General features: G+C 37.3%; 1 pseudogene; it reads right to left on the bottom strand.

Moving 5' to 3' along the window:
* Positions 1 to 461: 461 nt before the first annotated feature.
* LOC113107800 (selenoprotein K-like) lies at positions 462 to 8,168 on the bottom strand (annotated as a pseudogene).
* Between the last annotated feature and the right edge of the window lie 262 nt (positions 8,169 to 8,430).

Here is an 8,430-nt window from a genome sequence, read left to right as displayed (position 1 = left end):
GTACACTCACCTCATGCCTTAGACTGATAATCATGGACAATTTAAACACTGGACATTACAATGACACTTTAACATTGTTCACTTTATTGTTACTTGCACATCATCTTTTTACTGTTAAGTATTTTGATTGTCAATTGATTTTCTAATTTGCAAACAGGCTCTCTTTCATTGTTATGCTATTGTTATTATTTTTTTCTGGTTTATGCTTTACTGTATATTATTTTTATGTTATACAATTTGTTTTGTCCTGGTAAGTTATGTTTATGTTCTACTCTGTCATTCTCATGAGGAACAAAGTACAAAGTAAGAACTTCATTCTAGACTCCCTGTTCGCAAAGCTTGACGATAATTTTGAGTCTAGGGGTAATCTTGGATAAATCGTCACAATAATCGTTTAATAAACAGATCAGTGTTCAATTAATTCAAGTAATAAAAGCCACAAATCTCGACAGAACACAAAGGATCATCATAACTTACTTTATTGATGCAAAGTGTACATTCAACATCCACTACAACATATATTTCAGAAGATATATTAATTAAAAAAAAAAAAAAAAAAAAGTGTGAGAGAGTCCTGGGTTTTTTTATGATGGCGGCTGGGGTTTGGCTGCCATGATCAGTCAGTCTGGCCCCTCAGACGAGGAATTCCCAGAGTAACGTCAAGAAACTGCTTGAAAGCAGCGGCAGCCGTGGGAAGAGGAGTGTGACGTACTGAGTGCATGTCTGCAACGGAGCCCTATCTGAGCAGTATGCAGCCTAAAACCAGCGTGTCTCACCCCTGTGCGCCTGCATTGTTGTGCAGGCGTTTACCTGCAGAAGACAGACAAATGTTTATTCACGATGAATTCCTCTCAGTAAGTTGTCTCAGGTTGTTCCACAGGTTCTTCGCTCGTACTAACCTTCCTCATCCTCCTCCACCCATAGGAGGAGGGGTGGGACCTGCACCGTGGTTTATTCTACCCATTCGTCTGCGCCCAGGGAATCCAGGAGGACTGCAAGAAGATCACAGTGTCAACACAGAAAACCTGAGCACATCATGATTAAACATGAAGTGGTTCTGCAGATGAAGAGTTGAAACGTACCCTCTGCCATCACTGAAGCGAGACGATGCACTGCTGTGTCCATCTTTAGACCGATCTGGCTGAACGATAGTCTGGAAGCTGTGGAGATATAAGATAGATAGATAGATAGATAGATAGATAGACAGATAGATAGACAGATAGATAAGACTTTATTGTCATTGCACATGTAAGGTACAAGGCTGCTAAAAAAAGAATTGGTTAAGAAGAAACAAACTCGGATATATTTGCGATAACCTGGGTGTTTAAGTACATTTTCAGCAAATTTTCAATTCAGGCAAACTATTCCATTAAATGCCATATCAGCATCAATGGATATATATCTACAGTAAAAATATTAAACCGTAATAATACATAATACAAATAAATTGTATAAAACCTTTCAGTTCAATATGACACAAATTATATTATTTTCACAGTAAAACCATTCTTTATATCCTCTTCAGAGAACACAGAACATCCAAAATGCAGACCTGAAAAAGGAGAGGCGCATAGACAGGAGCATAAATACTAGAGATAATTCCTCAACAGGTGCATGGAATGAGAAAATCAACATGGGACATTGAACACTTGGGGCCCTATCATACTCACACATCATATCATACTCACCCTATCATACTCACACATACAAGTGTGTTTGCTAGTTTCAGTCAAGGCGACGCACAAGTGTGTTTGCTAGTTTCAGTCTGGCGCGTTCGCACTTCCCCGTCCAGCGCCACATCGTGTAATTAGCAAATGCATTTGCACTCATTTGTGAGCCCATGGGGTGTAAAAATAGGTGTGTTACGCCGCACTGCAATTTTAAGGAGCTGAAAATAGTCTGCGCCATAGACCAACTCAAACCTGGTCTAAAGTCTGGCGCAATGCTTTTTTTTTTTTTTTTTTTTTTTTATTTAAAGAGCGTGTTATTATAGGTGGGTCCGCAATGGGTGCACACACTGCTTATTAAACACAGGGACGCACAGAAGCACACAAACATGCCAAATATAAAAAAAAAAATTAAGGATTGCAATGCATAAGATTTTTTTGTAGGCTATATATATATATATATATATATATATATATATATATATATATATATATATATATATATATATTAGGGGTGGGCGATATCTCGATATTTAAAATATATCGAGATATTTTTTTAAACACGATAAGGATTTTGACATATCGTATATATCGATATATTGTTTATATTCTGATTCCGCCACTTTGCTTGTTTGCCTTCCCTGTGCTGTGCTCGCCCCCCGCCTCCTTGCTTTTGTCCCCTCTCACCTCGCGTGTAGAGAACTAGTCAAAAAAAAAAAAAAAAAAAGACAACTGGCTCCATTATATGGAGATACTTCAGTTTTAAGGCGTAGGGCGAACGGCAGGCAGATGTCTACTGTAGGGCCCAATGAAACGCGGACGGAATCGCGGAATCCAGTCATAAAAATGGAATTTACAGTTTAACGCGGAATGTCACGGAATTGGTCAAATTTTAAATGAATTAATCAAAAGTCGGTCATGCACTTACATCAAATCGCGAAATGGACTAATATCTGCAAATATTAACCCGGAAAAGTCTATTTAAATATGAATCCTGCGTGTCTGTGTCAACGAATGGCGCAGAAGCGCGTCTTCATTCATTAAACACGGAAGCTCGCATAACGCTCGCGCTGATTACATTGTCTTTCCTCTCTCTAAATAAAGACGTGAACACATGAGGAACATCTCCAGAACTGCAGTGAGAGTCACTTCATGAGCATCTGACCGTTTGATTTGAGTAATACTAGCTCATATCACATCATAGACTGTGGTATCACATACACAGAACTGTAAAGGTAAACCCGTCAAAATAAAAGTATTTGACAGAAATCTATTACTATTGTACAGCAGAATGTAGATAGCCCACTACTACTACTATTAAAATGAAACGAACATAATTTTATAAGGAATAATCACACAACATTTCTCCCATGTTTTATTTTTAATAGTAAATCCCCTTTAAATAATTAAAAGATAAATTAAATGAATGTTTTATGCCTTCATTTGATAATCAGTAAAATGTAAATACACAGAATTTCTGAAGGGAAAAAAACATTTCACATAAGGCTATTTTAAGAATTGTTTTTAACTAATTAAGTTGTTTTTATGCATTTATGCACACAGAATTAGGTAACAATAAAACATATGGTGAAGAAAAAAATAAAATGTTTCATAGGCCCCTTAACATGTAATATTTGCCATATTTGTTTTTGCAGTAGTTTTTTGGGGGTTATTTTTCCTGTAAAGATATCGAGATATATATCGTATATCGAGATATAGCAAAATATATCGAGATATATTTTTTGCTCCATATTGCCCAGCCCTAATATATATATATATATATATATATATATATATATATATATATATATATATATATATATATATATATATATATATATGCCTACATGTCATAATGGATAGTCATCGCATGTATCAGAATTAGGCTGTCTATTTGCTCGCACACGAGCAGCTCCGTTTCATCCCGGAAGCACGTTGTCTTTGTGCTTGCCAAATACTGCTGTGTAAATAGCAAATCCGTCATGGCACGAGCAGAACTGGCTCTTAAAGGGAATGGAAAATGAGACTCTGATTGGTTTATTGCACGTTACGCCCAAAAAACACCCATTACTCATTAAGAGAATAGGGACAACCCGTTTAGACCATGCATCCAGGTGCGCCAAAAAAAAAAAAAAAAAAAAACTGATATCGCTCTTTTATCTTGCAGAAAATGGCATATACTATACTGGAATTCACACCATATTTCTGATATTATCAATCAATCTTATCAGATTAATTTTGATCGTTCACTTTTATTTTATATCTGTGAGTGCAGTACACCTGCAAAGCGTTAGCACTCGTTAGCTTATCATTAGCGTTTTCTTTTCTCCTCTCTCTCTCTCCAGTTTTTCACAAGTTCATCAAACAACCGCAGTAAGAATATTTAATCAAGCACGGTGAGTAATGGCTTTGCCTACAATTGTTATTTGCACCTCTTGCCACATATACAGTTTATCTATCTCTGTCGCTGATGAGGGATTTACATGTGATAAATGCAGGGAAATAGTTAGGCTGACAGAGAAGATTTCAGAATTAGAGACACGCATCCAAACTTTAATTGAGGACAGTAAGAATGTTAGGGCTCTAGATATGGCTTTGGATGCGTCTAGCTCAGGGATTCCTGTACATTGTCCGGTTCCAGCAGAGCCCCTGCAGCAGGGCAACTGGGTGACGGTGAGGCAGCGTAGTCGTGGGTCAAAACACCGCTCTTCTGTTCCGATCAAAACATTAAACAGGTTCTCCCCACTCAGTGATGCACCCACTGAGAAACCTGATGAAAGTGCTCTAGTTATTGGTGATTCTATTGTACGGAACGTGAATATAGAGACACCAGCCACCATAGTCAAATGTTTACCGGGAGCCAGAGCGCCTGACATCTTGGCAAATTTAAAAGTGCTTGCTAATGCTAAACATAAATACAGTAAGATTGTTATTCATGCCGGCGCTAATGATGTTCGACTTCACCAGTTGGAGATCACTAAAAATAACATTAAAGAGGTGTGTGAACTTGCAAGCATGATGTCAGACACTGTAATATGCTCTGGTCCCCTCCCTGCTTACCGTGGTGACGAGATGCATAGCAGATTGTCATCACTCAATGGCTGGATGTCTAAGTGGTGCCCACAGAATAACATAGGTTTCATAGACAATTGGACGAGCTTTTGGGGCAGACCTGACCTGTTTAAAAGAGAAGGTCTTCATCCCTCCTGGGGTGGAGCTGCTCTTCTCTCTAGAAATATGGCAAATAGTCTTAGTGTTTATACTTGACTAACTGGGGCCCAGGTCAGGAAGCAGACAGACTGGCTAAACCGACCGTCTGCTAGCTGCCTCCCGTCACAGAGGTCAGTTAATTCTCAGCAAATAGAGACTCTAGAGCCCCAGATACAGATCCCCTGTAAAGACCTTGTCTCAGATGACCACCAGGACAAGACCACAGGAAACAGATGATTCTTCTGCACAATCTGACTTTGCTGCAGTCTGGAATTGAACTACTGGTTTCGTCTGGTCAGAGGAGAACTGACCCCCCAACTGAGCCTGGTTTCTCCCAAGGTTTATTTCTCCATTCTGTCACCGATGGAGTTTCGGTTCCTTGCCGCTGTCGCCTCTGGCTTGCTTAGTTAGGGTCACTTCATCTACAGCGATATCATTGACTTGATTGCAAATAAATGCACAGACACTATTTAACTGAACAGAGATGACATCACTGAATTCAATGATGAACTGCCTTTAACTATCATTTTTCATTATTGACACACTGTTTTCCATCAGCTGTGTTATCAACATGTTCTGGTGAACTTGCGTTACATGTTTTGTTTCTAAATATGTACAATGTTGGCAATTTATGCTCCCACTGAGTGTTTTTGAAAAGTAAATAGTCACAAACTATTGTCATTACACAGAAATTACACAGAAATTGCCTAAAGCCATGGAAAACAATGGATAAACTTAAGTGATCTAATCACGGCCACATTTCTTTATGAACTCCGCATTCATACTATTATATAGACATTATATGCACATTCATCAAGGGTTAAATATGCATTGAGAATTCCTCATAATTTACATAAACCTAAATAATATTAAAGATTTGGCATATACCCATTTCAGCTTAGTTCATTACTGATAAAGTGTTGTGATGTTATTGTATAAGTCTTTAACTTCAATAACCATAACTTTAAGTTTCATGATGCATTATAAAACTTAATTGACCTTTATATAAGGGATAATTTACATCCAGGTGGTTATCTAAGAATAAACCCCAACAGGGTAATCAGGACCCCAAGGCGAAGTGTAATTATCCTGCTTATTAAACGGCTACTTGTCTCATGTAAATTATACACAAAATATTGACTTGTTGAAATATTTTATTAGTTCTTACTTAACCTTTGCGTGTTTTTCTTCGCTGAAGCTTTAAGTATTTACAGTCACAAGATGATGCCAGACAGTCAACAATAGCGGAGTGACTTGTTAATCATCTAAAGGAGAAACACGGATGAGCTGTTGTTACCTGGGAATAACATACTGCTGGATGGCGTGATTGATCAATCAGAATCAAATATTCCACAGAGCCGTGTAATAAAACAATATAATTATATATTTATTAACATTAGAATATATAATATTATAGTGTGTGTGTGTTTAAAATGCTTTTTAGATACTAAATTCATTCTTACCTGTCGACTGTGTTACTCTGTCAACTGTGCTTTGTGTGGTTATTTTAAATGTGAACTAATCTATCAAAAAAAAAGATAAGGATATCTCTAGAAATGGATGACTTTGGTAAGGATGGTGAATAACACTAAATTCAGCATACTGTGGATTTATGTTAAAGAAAAGCATCATTCTTCATAATAGCATCCCACAGTACGCCCATTATGGTTTTGAAGCCCTAAATTTATATTTTCAAAATAGGGCTGTCATGATAACAAATTTTGCTTGACGATAAATGGTCCAAGAAATTATCGCGATAAATGATAATATTGTCGACCAGTTTCAACTAATATAATGATAATGGCATAATAACGCAGGTACAACTTGTCAAAGATTAAAAAACTTTTATTTTATGCCAGATTCAGAGCAAGAAATACCAACATGTTGACTTCGGGATGTCCACAGGCTGCGCTCCAGACTAACCCCACATCATGACACGTTACATTATTTAAATAAAAATGTAAAAAATAAATTATCCCGGCCGAAAAAATTATCAAGCTCTTTTTTTTTGTGCGATTAATTGATTTATCGACTATCGCGACAGGCCTATTTCAAATCAGTTAGATAATCTCAAAAACGTTCAAACAAATGTGTAATCAAACATATGGGACTACATTCAGGTTTCATTTGACATAACATTTGTCCGTAACACAGATGACAAATAATAAATAAAATGTTCATTTTCATTAACATTTTTAAAATTAATTAAAGCCTAAGCTTGCCAAAGAACTGATTTAGCACATTAAGTGGACATATTATTCAACCACCTAATTTATGTATCCAAAAAAGAATAACGATTTTCTGACTTTTTGGCTGAGATGAACTGTACTCCTAAATATAGAATGACTCATTAATAACTACAGACCAGTCTGTGATGTTTTGAACCTCTGTTTACCAGCGAGAGTGTGTTAATGAATTTAGTTACTGCACAGTTTCCAGCTCGCTGGGATTTTTCTTTTTGCAAAGAACCAGTGAAAATGTTTGCAAGGCAAATAAAAGCCGAAACTACTGTCCCAGCTGGTCAGAGAAAACATAGGCCAACATGCAAATAAAGTGAACTTACAACAAGCCAATAAACTCGACGGCCCCCCAGAAGAGGTCTCTCAGGAAAGACAAGCTCCACGGGGACCGGGTCCTGCTGTCCAGAACCTGACCTGAACAGAGAGGAACATATGATCACACTAAACGAGCGCCAAACAAAACATATACCTTATTATGAACGAACAATGTGTCACTTGTGTAACTTACTTATGTCAGAAGCGTAATTGTAAATATTTAATAAGGCAGAGATTGTATTTTCGAGACAGGTCTGCAAATGGATGAACAAACTGACTGATGAATATGTAAACAAGAACGTCAGCTTCATTCAATAAATATTCAGCAGCCAGGCATTCACCACAACAGCCTTCATAATAACCCAACCTGGACATAATCATTGTAACATTAACAAAATTGTTGGTCAGACCGAGTCGAATCCATAATAAGGCTTCGTATCAAAAATGTATGTAAGGCAGATTGACAAACAACACAATTATAATCGATATATTAGCTCTTGGCTAACATAAGAACATGACGCTAAATTACATTACAGTTATCATAAGAAAGGCACAGTTTTGTCAACAAAATTAACATGATTATTCGTAACAACGAGCTGTTTTTAGCACTCACCATTTGATACATAAACCATCGTCACTGCTGTTTAACCGGAACCTAGCTTCTCTTCCGGTATTGCGTCAGTGTTCGCTTGTGACGTTTGCTTTCAAGTATAGGTCTCTGCAGGAAAGTAATGGGAGTTACGAGATCAAGGTGTTTTTACACCATGATACCTGATTGGTTGATGTAATAGTGACGTTAGGTTTAGGGGTGGGGTTGGGTAAGGGGGGGTCATTTAGATTGCATGATTCAGAAACACCCAGCAGTTTCAAAACACCCACATGGTGATAAACGCCCACTTTTGCTCTGCAGAGACCTAAGTCTCTTTGCTTTGCTTCTGAAAAAGTCTCTAATGCAAATTTATAACAAACAGAATGACATATTGTTAGATTTCATGGAT

Source organism: Carassius auratus, chromosome 8 (assembly GCF_003368295.1).
Source record: "Carassius auratus strain Wakin chromosome 8, ASM336829v1, whole genome shotgun sequence".
NCBI lineage: Eukaryota > Metazoa > Chordata > Actinopteri > Cypriniformes > Cyprinidae > Carassius > Carassius auratus.
The sequence above is the reverse complement of the archived record's forward strand: the minus strand, read 5'-3'. Positions and strand labels throughout refer to the sequence as shown.